The following is a 15,001-nucleotide window of genomic DNA, read 5'->3' on the forward strand; positions in this document are numbered from 1 at the left end:
ATGCACGCGTATGAAACCATACGGGGTGCGTGTATGTGAAAAGCCGAGTGTGCACATATGAATCTTTGGTGTGCATGCATGCGTAAGGCTATAGTGGGAGTGTGAACATCTATGCTACATGTGAAAGAAAGGCTGAGGTCTGTGTGCATGTGAACGTCTACATAGCTCGTGCAACGCTGCCATGCCCTGCTATGGGTTGCTGCGGTTATTGCACGTGTTGCCATTTGGGCACCCTCTTAATTCAATGACAGCGCCAACAGCTAAGATTATGGTTAACCCCGCTATTGCCAGGTTCTATAATCCAGACCAAGCGTGCAAGGAATAGGCTGGTCTTTTTCAATTAATGTACATTCCATATGGTAGGAACTTGATAGAAAAAGTGCATTCTGACCCCCGACTTTCATACAAAACGTGAACTTTGTTTTCCACTGAAAGCTGCCAGGTTTATCATTGGCGTGGCTATGCGAAAAAATAAATGATGCCTAAGCTAATTTGCATATGTATTGACATCACTGGAAGCGATAACACAGAAAATGGCCTCCTGTGTAGTCTTTGATACCCGATGGGATGATGTTAAATTGCATTGCAAAAAGTTTCCATAAATAAGCCAAGAAACAACTTGTGATGTGCAATCTAACAAGTGACATTCTCATTATTATATTTTAAGCTGTACCTTGGGTGGGTTTATTGTGTAGTGCACACATGTGAACTGAATAGCTTGTGGGCACTTCTCATTTTGTCAGCGAACACACTGTGAAATACATTATTTGCCAAGGACCACACACTTTAATTCATTGTGAAGCTGGGATTTGAGTCTGCAACACAAGGCACTTAACCAAATATCTTCCCAGCTTTGGTTGGTAGAAATAGTTGTTTGGTTTTAAAGAATTCTTGGCTTTGTAGAAATAACTTGAAACTTACAAAAATCATCACACAAGCTGAAAAATATATAAATCCATAAAGGAATATGTTAAGAACAAATACTATGGTCAGAACTTTATGTTCCATAAAACTACAAAAACTAGAATGCAAAGTAATGTGAAGCTAAACAATAATTGAAAAAAATATGCTGATCATAGAAAAATACATGTTTAATGCTTAGACACACACCAAAGGGTATTGTGGGATGACGTCACCTTGGTGTAGTCATTGTTTGACAGGCTCTTGCTTGCTGTTACATATCATGTGAAGGAAAAGTGAACACTTATCAGAAGCAATGGCTCATCAGTGAACCATCACTGATAAGGAGCTTGCCATTCAAATGCTCAGCCGATAACACTGTGTTAACTATTTGTGAGGCCCTAGTGGAAGCCCTGTTGAATGTGCAAGGGTAGCAGTGTCTGATCACATGTCCATCAATAAAGGCATCCTCATTATAGCACCATTGGCAAAGCAAGCCTGCAAAGCCCCCAACGCCTCTGCTGCCATACAGGGGGAACATGTCTTCAACATGATTAACAGTAAGGCTATACAAACTTGCTAATCAAAATAGGTTTTATTTAGCAGTCTCGAGCAATCAGTTTTGCCTGACTCATCTATGCCTTGTAAAGAGGAATGATGTCCCTTTATGTACTTTGATTTATACGAATGGATAGTTTGTTTCGGTGCCACTGACCATGGCCTTTGGCCATGCCCGAGCCCACTACCGTGCCCACTGTATGCAGCCCACTGGCCATGGCCTTTGGCGATGGCCAGTGGCCTTGCCTACTGTGTATCACGCCCACTCGTCCATGCACAGTCTTTACTTTAAAACACTACTGAGTCACTGATGGACAGTGTTTTTTCCGCACTGAACTCATTGTATATGTCCCAATTACATTTTTTAAATAACTTTTTCTCCATAGCAGCAGGAAACGGTGAGAGAAAATGCTTCCCTGCCCTCCTAGACCCTCAGCAAGTTCCCCCCTCATGTCCGTCTGCTCACCCAACTCCCCTGATGGCCTCCTCAACTCTCCTACCATCTCCCATTCCCCCCAAAACACTAATTTCTGTGAAGCAGTTTCAGTTGAAATTTCGGGAAGCCGCGGTTATACCCCAGGGTATGTGAAAAATGTTTGACCCTCATGTTCCAAACTTGGTGCCTAACCTCTTTTCAACTACCAAATTTCACTTGGTGTCCTCTTCCCCCACCCCCCACTTCTAGCCTGATGGCATTTGCAAGTTTAATTACCTACAAATGGCTTTTTTCTACCTTTTATTTTCTGGTGGGGTATAACCGCGGCTATCACTCACATCAAGAAAGAAAAAGAAATGCCTGCTGTTTCATTTATAAAACACCCGGATACCCAATGTATATGTGCCGTTATAGTTATTTACTTTTGGGAACGGGCACCCCGTTCTCCGTCAAATAATAAAAGTACTGGGCAGAATAACCCCAAAAACAAAGATCACGAGTCAACGCTTCGTGCCCAAGTTGTTAGAACCCTGGTCCAAATCTTTCCAGCGGTTTTAGCTGTGCGGTCGAATAATAACTTTTTTAAAGAATCGATTTCCTATGTTACACTGTCTCACCTAAAACATAGGGCAGCGAACACCACCCTATAATATATAGCTTTTGCGAAAGTGCTGCACACATTTAAAAAGTACAATTAATGGGAACAATAATATTTGAACTTTTGCATAACTTAGTAATTTAGTGAGAATAGCATTTTTGTATTTAACAGAGGTTGCGAGGAAAAGAGAGGATCCGTTTTCAAGAAGGAGGGAGTTCCAATGTTTAGATGCCAAAAGCTCAAAGGTCCAGAAACGAGATGAAGCACATGGGGGTATGGGTACTGCATGTTGAAATTGGCCTTGAGAGCACAGAGAGCGGGAATGAACAAAAAGAAAGCGGAGAAGCGAGATAGGAGAGCTACACCATGTAGAAGAGTAGGCACAAATCAAAAGGTAGCCAAGACAAGGCGTGTAGTAAAGATTAATAACAATGATTGGGACTCCATGCTGTGCCAAATCCCCATCATGAAGGTCTCCAAGCACCTATGCTTGTCGGAGTGTCAGGGTGTATTGTGTCCTCCTCCCAAGGATCGCCCAAACTCAGTCTGCTGGGGAAAAAGAAACAGGGAGTTTCACTCCTGTATCAGTGATGCATATCATGCACTTCGATATATATTGTTACATATATATATATATATATATATATATATATATATATATATATATATATATATATATATATATTGTATTTTATGAGTGTTTATTTATACACTGCCTCTTGGAAGGAAGCTACTTGCTTTGGGGTTTGTTTAAATCTGTTCACTTTAAATATTTGACAGTGCAGGGTTAAATCAAGGAACTTCTCCTTCCTCAATGTACTGTACCTGTCTACAACCTACACCTCAGACTCCTTGTAGCAGTCGTCTGCAACATGCTGCTCTCCAGATGTTTTGGGCTACAACTCCCATGATTCCCTCACGATTGGACTATGCTGGCTAGGGCTCCTGAGAGTTGTAATCTAAAACATCTGGAAAGTCAAAGGTTGCATACCATTTACTGCCCTGTAGCTTCTTTACTATTGCTCATACATAACATAAGCAACACATATGTATTGGACTGTCGCCCTCATCCCTGACAGCCTACACCTCTAGACCTTTAAAAGACACAGTGATCAAAGTGACAACCTGGTCAATCATGTCTACACTGGTCTTGTGAAAGCCTGAGCCGCTTGCGAGCCCCTCATGCATCTAACTCTACATTTACAATTCATGTTTGCATCCCTCCAAACACTGACTCACCTCAAGCTCCCTTCATTCTTCCTTCCCTCCTCTCTTTACCTTCTTCATCTAGCAATAATATCTGTCGCACACCAGGAAAAGGCAATGCCTCGAGATATAACCTTAAGCAGACAGAGATGGATAGAACAGACTTGGATATCGGGAGAAGACTTCTACTAGAGAGCTGTGCGGATTTAGCACTTGAACGAAGGGCAAAGGGCAGACAGGCTCTGCAGTGTCCTGGTGACACCTTCCCAATCTCTTCACACCAGCCACAACACACACAGCCTTATCCTTGCTGTCAGTCAGGCACAGTGGAATAACAAAGGGCAGTTTTAGCACTCACTGACAGGCCCGCGTACCTCCATGCTTGCAGTCAGCCACAGTGGAGTACTGGCTAAACATTTCTCAATGCTCCTGGGGGCCCATTTCTATATGATTGCACCCCCCCCCCCTTTGCCTACTGTTGGGAGGGGTGGACACACTATGTGCACTCTTGGGTTGCTTAAATAAGAAAGGATACACATGAATGCTCTTTAATCTCACTGGGCAGGTAGCCAGGGGGGAACTGAAACACTAAACTGCCACTGAAAAGTTAGTAGTTGCTCTGTCAGCAAGGTGCTTATGCAGATGAAACCATAATGAAAGAAGTGATAACAATGCAGGATGCTATCAAAGCCAGAAACTTGCTGCAAAGAGCACATTTAAAGTGACAGCAGCAAGCAAAGGGCAGCCTGCTGTAACGTCCACAGGGTAAAGTGCACATTTAACGGCATGAAAGTAATATGTTGCTGTGCAGTAGCCAAAATACGGACATCTCCTTGGGAACCCCCCTACCGACCCCTTTGCCGAGGCTTTTGAAAACATACACAGAAGAAAATCACAATAGTGTGGGACTGATAGGCATATAAGGCATTGATATTTTCTAATTTGCCTTCTGGACCTGTGTAGCAAAAGATATGCAGAACCCTAATTTGCACGATATGGATTGACATGATCAGAAGCGACACCACAGTATGTAACATTCCATCAGTCTTCAGCACTCTAGGAAACCACTGGTAAACACATTAAAATACGATTTCACTTGTAAACCAAGAGAATAATGTGCTGTGCAATATAGACATATTCACTATTATTAATATGCAACAACTCAAAAGTTTAGTAAACCATGAGGCTTTTTCTTCATAGGAAAAACTGCAAAATCAATCACTTCTGGTGACACCCAATGTCAGCTTATCAGGCACAGTGAGATTAAATGATTTGTGCAGGATCACACATTTTCTTAAAGTGGTGAAATCCGTATTTTGACCCAGGCTGTAATTTAAACACTTGACTATATATATTCCTAGTGATAGGTCACAAATATTTTTTAATATTGTGTTTCCAAAAACATAGTAATTCGTTCTTCTATCAATGCATTGAAAAGAACACAAATCACATAAGAAAGCAACCTGACATTATATATATTGTTATAGAACTAAGTCAAGCAAAAAGATATGTATAGCTTTATTGTTGCCTCCATGAATAGACAATTGCAGTAGCAGCCTGCGAAGGAACGTGGACCTAAAACAATATTATGTGGTTTTATAAAAGGTTTTCGCAATGGAAGAATTCAATATAAGGTCATCTGTTTGAGCCATTATTTTATACAACATGCAGCGTTATACTCCCCTCACATTTATTATCACCTTCGAAGGGGGAACAGTCCTTACCCAGGTGCCCCTGAGTTTGGGTCATCAACCTCTAATTGGTTTATTAAAATGAGATTAACACAAAGCTGAACCCAGGTGTGCTGAGGGGACTAGTGAGAAAGGTGTGGTGCTTCCCTGCACTTTTAACTGTCACTCGAAAAGTGTGAGCTGGAAAGACTTTGGACAGCTGATCCTGCTTCAGAGGAGAAACATCAGGCCTTATTCCTGGCCCGAGCTGGCTGTGTGCGAGACACAGGACATGGGCTATGAAATTGGGACAGTCCTGCAAAATGCAGGATGGTTGGCCATCCTAGAGACATCCGAGCCGTGTTCCCTGACCCTGGGCTTCATCTGGGGTTGTTCAACTGCCAACCTGGTATCAAGGTGAACACAGAGAACTAGCACAAAGGGGATTTTTGTCAATCATGTGGATCTTGTTGGCCCAGTTCAATACAACCGTATCTAAGTGGCTGCATTTTTATTGTTTTCCTGTCCATTTATCTATTTCAGCTGTGATTGCTTATAGGTGGGCAGCTGGGGCAAGCACCTGCTGACCTCCCATTACAAATACACTTCCCTTTTACTCCTTCCCCTCCTTCTTCATTTTTCTGCAATACAGCATTCTTTTTACCCCCTCGTTTCCTTACCAGCGTTTTCCTCTCTACTATCCTACACTACTTTCCTGCTCTTTTTGAACACTATGCCGTCCCCTGTCCATGCCTGGTTCCCTTAATCCGTCTGCCTTTTTCTTTCTCCATGTCTGCCAAAGCTTCTTTGTGATAAAGATCCGACTCTCTTCCTCCCTTTGCTGCTATTCGCATGCTCACCTGCCTTCCTTCCCTCAATGTTTCCCTCCCTCGTTTACCCACATCACAAACCATTTGCCTACATTGCGACCTTCCACTCCTCATCCCTCGCCTCCCTTCTCTTCCTCCTGCCCTCCCTCACTCTTCAGTTCTCCCCGACTCCTTTAGACCTCCAATATTACCCATTCCACTTACCCTCCTGAACCCACTGCTCTCTATTCCCCAACTTTAATCATCTTTAGCCTGCATTTCCCCTCACTTTTGTGCCTGATTAACTATTGCCCCATTCTCCTGCCCTTGTTCATTTTCTGTACTCATTCAGCCCTTTACCCTCACCTGGCTCCCTTCAATCGCTGTATCTATTGTCTTCCCCTCACTCAGTCTCCTCACGCTTCTGCCCTTCTTCATCCTCCACTCTCCTGTCCCATCAGTGTTCATGTTACCTGTTCATGCTCTACTTTTCTTCCTCACTTTCCTGCCCTTATTCCCTCTCCATTTCCATTCAGTGCCCTGCATCAGGGCCCCTGTGGAGCTGGAGGAGATATGGTGGCGATGGGTTGGAGTTAAGGGGTCTTTCAAGTGCCAAAGGCATCACCCACAAAAAGGTATCCCCTGTTTGTTTTGAGATTAAAAGGTGAACTCCTTTATGCCTGTGATGTACAGTGACATTTCAAGTGTGTGGGGTAAGAAGACAGTGGACATGCTGACAGCAAAACCTGGCAAAGAGGACCACCTATTTCTAGCTAGAGACATATCCCCACACAGAAAACGTTTTTAAAAAAACACAACTTAAAAGAAAATGAAGCATTTCTCCCTAAAGTTAATCACTGTGCAACTCTGCCCCCTCTAGGCTGCGCCTCCATGACCGCCCACCTGGGGCCCTCAGTCATTTTTACCCACTAGGCCCTTTGCCTTATATCTGCCACTGGTGCAGGGTAGCCATTACCTAAGAGATTCATTTAACAAGCTCCAATTAGACAATGCAATAGATGGGAAAAGATCAGAGGAGAGTGATGAAAGTACTGCTCTAGAAGTAAGGCCAGATTAGTCAATGTTTTCCATATGCTAAACACGCATCATGTCATGGACACGGAGGATGATACAGAGCAAGCTCTCTTCAGCCCCTTCAACCTGGGCTCCGATACTGGAGTCTGGGGTGTGGGGGGCGTGCGGACATGAGAAGCACGCAATTCTCCAAATGGCAAACTTAATGAAGCAATTATGTTAACCCATCTTTAAACATTCTACAAACCGTGCCAGACAGAGCTGGCACTAGACATCTGATCTTTGGTCCTCTGACGATGCAAGCTAGTTATAATCAGGACATTAAGCGTAATATTCATCCGTTCTGTAGTGCACAGCACAAACCATGTTCCCACTTAATGCTTAGCAGCAATTAACCCTTCCAGTGCAAGATGAAAGGCCGAGTTGGCACGACCGCAATGGAAATCTTGGAAAAGCCAGTTTTACACAGATCTTTGCGGAGGGTGCTTAGCCCACTGAGCTATTACTGCGTCATGATAATTGACAGACGCCTAAAGATTCGCGCAGCAGAAAGTGATTACATTAATGGGTCTTGCTGTGTGACCACCGGCTGGTCTAGGCACTTCCAACGTGAGTTGGCTGCCATCCTCTAAACATGTTCACCACCATCGAGAAGTTGCTCTCGCCCGGCCTACAATATCGCCATATACTATGTGAGGTAAAGGAGCGACTCTCTTTCACTACTCGACACATTACGTCTGTGTGCATGGGGCGTCGAAAAGCAGATGTGTCTGGCACACATTAACTGGGATACCTCACCCAAACAGCTGTAACATGGCAACACCTCGCAATCAGCACAGAGCCGCCATTGACTACCTTTCGGCGAGAGGCAAAGGGCCGCCAACTATGCATCAAATCCCGGGCACGGGCAACTCTCACCAAAGAACATTCCTCGACGTTCATCTCTTAACGATCATCCCACCTTTCACGACCCACATCGAATCGCTCCAATGGACTAGATAGCTCAAAGGTTAAGCGCTCCTTGGCGGAATCGCGCCAGCTTGAATCCCTGATCAGCCCTTCATACCTCCTAAGTAAGTGTGGGCAATAACATCAGCTATTATTGCAGCGCTTAGAAGTGTAATGACTGGGGCATGACGCGTTAAGTATGAAAAAAATCAGATATTACGGAATTTCTATACCATTAATTTTAGATGCTTCACGCTAGATCTCTCTCTCGCGCCCTTCCGCATTCCCCAAACCCCCTCCACAAGTAAACGCCTTTTATCAGCCAAGACACCTTCACCTGTTTTGCTTGGACTCCCCTTTTGCTGGATCTTTCCCACATCACTTTTCACTCTCCCTCTATGTCGCAATGCACCCGGCCTTATCTACTGATATTGTCGCCACGGCGTGACAATCTTCCTAAAATCTTAACTCTGTTCTCTGGAATAGCACGCGTGGTTCCTTAGCTCTGTCAGCACTAAACATACGCCCGTGTTTCGTTCCCTCATCATCTACACAGTCTTCCTGGGACTCCGATCTATACCATTGGCTCTCCCAACAAATGCACCCCTGCAGAACAGCGCTGCATAAAGGGGGACCAGAGGGACCCCCGCCCCCAAGTCAACAAAAGAGCATGCTGCAGATGTGGCCATTCAAAATCATGCAAACAAAGCATGGCAGGGGCACGCGCGGAAGCTGTCACACCCCCTAACCTACCGTGCCAGACTGCCTCTCACCGCCAGCAGCCGGCACGTTCTTTCCCTCCCACCCAGGGGATGGCTCATCCCCCAGTTCCAAGGGCTGGCCCGTCGCCCGTCTGGGGATGTGTCATCACCACCCACTGGCTGGTGCTGACACTCACCCCAGTCCGTCCCACACAGTCACTCATTAACTCATTTGAACTTGTCAGAGTCTGTGTAGTCGCCCCAGCCAGTCAGAAGCCGCCTCACAGTCTCCGCTCAGCCAAAAGGAGTCTTGCACACCGCTACCTTCCCGCGGCTGCGCCCCTGACCCCCAGCATCATCCGAGTCTCATGCCACGGAAGATGCCCCACGACAAGCGCCCCCCAAAAGGCTGTTTCCCACTAACTCTTTAAAGTGTGTCCCACTCTCCATCCAGACCAGAGGGTGTTCTCACTCCTCCAAGGTCTTCTCACAAAGACCCTCGGCCCATCACGCGACAGCCCGTGTTTCTCCCCTCGGGTCGCCCTCTGTGTGCCACCCTCAGCCCTCGCGGCTGTCACCCACATGCCAACTTCCTCGCACTTTTCCCAAAGCTACCCCACCCTGTCCATTTCGGACATGGGTCTGCCTGCAGCACTCTACCCTTGCCCCCTTCCGCAAGGTGTCTGTCTCAAGGGTACAGTTTCGGTCGCCCCTCCTTCCCCTGTGACTGTGCCACACGCATCCCCTTTGGTCTCCGCGCTGCTGCCCCTGCCCTGCCCGTGCACCTTTCTCCTCGCTGCAGCACCAGCACTCTCCGCTGTCTCGGCTCGTCTCGCGCTACTCGCATTCACCTTTCCGCGCTCAGCAGTCTCTTGCACTCCGTAGCCCAGTCAGCTGTCTGCCTGACACTCGCTCTTCTTGCACGGTTGCAGTTGTGAACAGATTCCCGTCTGGAGTTTCAAGTTCCCAGTGCATCCGGCACCTGGGCGCCACGCCCACGTGCACTTCCACACCAATAGCGGCGTGCTCTCCCCCTCCGTTCCCGCCCACTTCTTTGAGCTTTCTCGCGCGATTGGATGGATTAAATTTCCCAGGCCCGCCCTTTTCCACCAGCCCCGCCTTCATAGGGGAGTTCGTCTGCAGTTGTTTGTAGTGGGTGGCTGGCTGGCATGTGCGCCTCTCCCCCCCCCACCCCCAACATGACACACATTAGTCTGCCTGGAGGACGGATGTGTGTATCTGATTAGACGGGACACCTGCCCGCTTCCTTCCCAGTTTACGGGAAGCGCAGCATCCAGGAAACAATGCAAGAAAAGGGAAATATTCTCAATGGATCGCAGCGGCGTAGGAAGGTATGCATGGGTCTTAATGAAAGCACTGTAAAATGCATGTAATATTTCCAATATTGCATATATTATATTCAATAATATTGATTATGCTTTTTCGGGGATTTTTGCAGCAAAGTTTGTTTTAGAAACCTTTCTCCATTTACGTTTTAGAACTAGCTTGAGGATGTTTTTTCTTTGAATGTTTTCTACCCCATGCCTTTGTGTTTGGAGCTTATGAACTCTTATTTACGCACAGAAACCCCACAGTGTAGTGTTTAGGGGGTGTTTGGTCGGTGGTGTGGCGTGTTTATGAACAGGCTGATGAGGCGGTGACGAACCACCAGGAGAACTTGTAGACCTGGAATCTAAACATTCTGCACAATTCGAGCAGCTACCACAATCAGGGCTGGCCCTAGGATTTGCAGGGCCAAGTGCAGCAAATTAAGTGCGGGCCCCTTAATTTGCATTTGATAACATCACAGGCAGTGACATCACAGGATGTGACACCAAAAGTTAATAACCACTACATATGTAGGCAGGAGCGCAAACATGGTAAAAAAATCCAAATATATATATATATATATTTCAACCATGCACACCTGCATCCAGTCAGCCTCCCTGAAGATTGTAGAGGTATGAAAGTGCGCTAGGAGGAGAACATCTTTGGACTGTTTGAGCTTATTGCAGCGGGGACCCAGAGTACCGCCCCTACCACCCTTCAAGTTTTTGTTTGCATAATCCGAGAGGAACATTTCCAATAACTACACTATCAAAGTATAACATGTGCCCACCTTTTAAGCCCAACAATTTATAATGAAATATTCCAAAGAAAACAAAATCCAAACATGAGACGTGCGCTTTAATGGCACTTTTATGTGCTCTTGTGGGTGGGTGTCTGCATTGGAAACATGACAACCTGGTGTGAAATCCTAGTGGATGAACACTTGCGCATGCACACTTTTTTTTAATGCTAGCCTCAAAAATCGGATCCAGTGTTCCGCCTACCCTGTGAAGAAAGTGGGCGGACGCTGTCCACCCACATGTATCAACTTGTGCCCTGAAAATCAATAAAGGGCCAGAACCAGAAAACATATCCCCTACAGTGTCCAGTATAACAACCTCTCTTGTCACATCCTTGGTAAATATTCATGGCTCACTTGCATGCTTCATGTATAATGTGAGGTGAACGGTAGATTCTACTTAAACGCTTTTTGGCTTGGTAAATATAAACATGTGGAAATAAGGCAAACGGCTAAAACGCTTTTGTGCAATATGTTTAATTGTGCTTGATGAAGGCACACATTGTAGGCAGCTAACTGATGTTTTGCATGTGCTTTCAAAATGAAAATGCCCCTTTGCACTTCTTAACACAATAATGCTCTCTTAAATAGGCCATCAATAGTAAATTGCACCCACTTTAAACGCTCTGCTTTAAGAAAGAAAGTCATCAGCAGTGCTTATGAGGCCCCCAGCGCCTATTGGGCCACTGGGAGGATGGGTTGCGTTTGTTTCTCCAGAGTCGCAGCAGGAGGTTGACAGGTGACACGCTTCCCGTTAGCATGCTAGCTGTAGCAAGTGCCCCCTGTGTGCTCAGAGTGGACTGCAGCAAGCGTATGGACTCTGAGCACATGGCCCACACTGTAGCCTGCAAGAGGGAGACAACAGCTCCCTCTGCGTGGGTTCACAGGCGCGGGGCCAAGTGCAGTCGCACATGCTGCACACACCTAGCGCCAGCCCTGCCCACAATAATTTGTGTTACATCCATTGCGTCCCAACATTTTCAAGCTGTATATTTTCTGGTTTAAACGGTTGACAGAGCAAGCAGACACCTTCAAGATCACTTTAGAGCCACTATTGTGGGGCTGTCTAGTGGACACATGGGCCAGCCCGACCAGTGCTAGGGGCACCCAGCAGTTTCTCTGGGTGCCGTAGTCACATGGCAGACATCAGTTTCTGGGGCTGGGCTTTGATCACACATCTTGACAGGGGCCTGAGGGCACCCAGTTGGGGCTTTAAGTGGGCTGGGGCAGCGCCCCAGCAGGCTCAGAAATCTCGTTCTAAGGTGGGACCTTGCCGGGGCTCACTAATCTCCCCTGGCAGCCCTGGCCGCTACAGGAAAAAACTTTTTTTCTAAAGCCTGAAGCTATCGCTCATGTGCGAGAGCTTCAGGCTTCAGAAAAATATGCCTTTAATCCATAATGGTGGCGTCACACATCCCTTGAAGAAGAGATGCCCATGGGCTGGCGCCACCATTATGAAAGAAAGGTGAGGCTGCTGGAAGCAGAGCCTTTTTTTCTAAAGCCTGAAGCTGGTGCTCATTCGCTGGAGTTTCAGTCTTTGGGGAAAAAAAGGCCTCAGCTTCCAGCGACCTCACCTTTTCAACCTTAATGATGACACTGCCCCAGTGCCACCATTAAGGCTGAAAAGGCAAGGCACTGTCCCCTGCCAGGCAAGCCTTTAGCAAATAAATGCAGAAATCAGCACCCTCTCCCCCTGTGACGCCTGTAGCTGACGCTTTACAGAAGGGTGACTATGCACATGACTGCACAGTGAACCTAGAAGAATTCAGCGACACTCACAAAGTGCAGGAGGACACACTTGAGGGTGAGATGTGCCCTATATTGACAGGTTGTCCACAATTGACCAGACGACTGGTGTAAGACCTACTGGGACACCAATCGTGAGAATGAGAGAGGACGGGACAAGAGAGGTAGTGACGAGCACACGCTTGCCATCACATTATTCAGCACAAGCAGCAGAATGAGTGGCCTGAATGTTGGCAATGGAGCGCAGCAGGAAGAAGGAAGTGATGATTTATTCAGATTCAGTCTACATGACATTCAGAGTGCATTCTGGGCTATCACGCTGGATGAGGAGGGGCTTCAGACCTGCTGATGGGTCACCGTTGCAGCACGCACTTCTATTGGGCAGATTGGTAGACGTCATAGATCTCCCAAAGCAAATAGCAATTGTGAAATGCCAAGCACACACACAAGGGGAGAATCCTATCTCCTGGGGGAATGAAGCAGCAGATGCGGAGGCCAAACATGCTGCCTACTTTGGGGACATTTTAGAAATCGAGGCTTCGTCACATGCATGCAATTATGCAAGATCTATGATACTAAAAGAGGGGTACAACATATTACCAGTGACACAAATTATGGAGCTGCAGGGGGCTGCACCCAGAGAGGAAAGGAACTGTGGCTAAGGAGGGGATGGACAGTGTCTCCAACAGACGCCCTATTGTGGCAAAACAACACATGGAAGGTGGTAATGCCACTTGCATTACTGTGCACAGCACTGACACAGCTACACTATCCATCCCATACAGGGAAGGAGGTGCTTGCAGTCCGTATTGGAGAAACATGGTTCTGTCTTAACGTGGCGGCCAAATTCATGATTCGTTTTTTGGTGTGTAAACAATATACTGAAGGTCATACATTAAGGGTAGTGAGAAGAGCCATATCTCGCCCAGTGGGCCCATTTCAACACATGCTGCAAGTCTGCCAAGGGTACCTCTACATGATAGAGGTTGTGTGTCAATTTTCCCGTTGGATCAAGGACGGTTATTGCTCTCATCCTGACGCCCTTAGAGCAGCAACATTCCTGGTCTGGGAGATATTCACACAATGGGGCGTGTGTGAGGTCCTGCGGTCTGACAATGGCCCTCACTTCACCAATGAGATGTTCCAGCATACTACAACCCTGCGGGGAATCCAACACAAATTCTCCTGTGCCTATCACCCACAAGCGAACAGAGTGTGTGAATGCCTCAACAGCTTGCTTAAAGAAGCTATAGCCAAAACTAAACATAGTTTAAACAAAAGTTGGCTGCATTGCCTCCCCTTAGCCCTGTTCACACTCCGCAATAAGCCCAGGTCTGACCACCATTTAACCCCACACGACGAGGTGACAGGACGTCACATGCAACTGCTCCTTGCTCCTCCCACTAGAGCAATTAGCGATGCTGAGAATGTGGCTAGTGTATTGGGTCAGGAAATGTATGAATATATGACTTCCTTGATTACTAGTGCCTCTTTTATTTCTCACCAGCTGCAAAGACACCAGGTGAGGCCTTAAGCCGGAGAAGAAAGCAACAGCGTTGAAAACCACAAGGACTTGATTAAGCAGCCACCCAGATACCCAGGAGACGAGTTTCTCCTGCAAAATGTTTCCCAAAGGTGAAATGCGCCAAGGTGCACGGCCGCCACACCGTGGAAGCAGTAACTGAAAGAGCCATTAAACTGATTGGGAAGAACGTTTGGAATCACCTAGGCGACACCAATCCCTACAAAGCAGTGGCCTCACCTGGCACCGACATCTACAAGGCCAAAGATCCTCAGCAAAAAGAGCAAAGGAATAATTCAGAAGCAGCACTGCCAAGCGGAGAACACCCAATGGTTACTCGCTCACGGGCAACAGAGATAGGGCAAGGACTTCGTACACATCCAGAGTGAGGGTACACTGTCTGTTATTTTTCTTTCCGCACACATTCATTGTGAAAGTTTGACTGTTTTTAATGCTTCCCACTGATCCCCAACCTGATACCTTCCAAGGCCAATTTGTCCAATTTATTAAAAGGTCCAACAAGTTTCGAGCACGCCATCCTAATGTGTATTTCCATGTCTTCATAGCATACCTGGCCCAAGTTTATCTACCCACCATTAGAAAGAGGAACCCCATCTGTCCTTGCAGTCCCCAGAGACCCTAGAATTAAGGCTGTGTGGGAACAACTATTCATTTTTGGCATGACAGACTACATGGTCTACAGCGTTTGAACTCATATAACACTAATAAATGAACGCTCATTTA

At 46.5% G+C, this 15,001-nt stretch overlaps 1 protein-coding gene across 4 annotated transcripts in view; it reads right to left on the reverse strand.

The window, feature by feature from the left end:
* SMTN (smoothelin) overlaps positions 1–9,841 on the reverse strand; it is a 781,408-nt gene extending 771,567 nt beyond the window's left edge. For 3 of the 4 annotated variants that reach the window (XM_069619347.1, XM_069619344.1, XM_069619346.1), the window contains exon 1: positions 9,713–9,841. The gene's annotated coding sequence lies outside the window, so the exon portion shown is untranslated. Of the gene's footprint in view, positions 1–9,646 lie in introns of all 4 variants that reach the window. The other variant, XM_069619345.1, reaches the window with a different exon arrangement.
* Between the last annotated feature and the right edge of the window lie 5,160 nt (positions 9,842–15,001).

Source organism: Ambystoma mexicanum, chromosome 10 (genome assembly GCF_040938575.1).
Source record: "Ambystoma mexicanum isolate Mex_15411 chromosome 10, UKY_AmexF1_1, whole genome shotgun sequence".
In the NCBI taxonomy this organism is placed as follows: Eukaryota; Metazoa; Chordata; class Amphibia; order Caudata; family Ambystomatidae; genus Ambystoma; species Ambystoma mexicanum.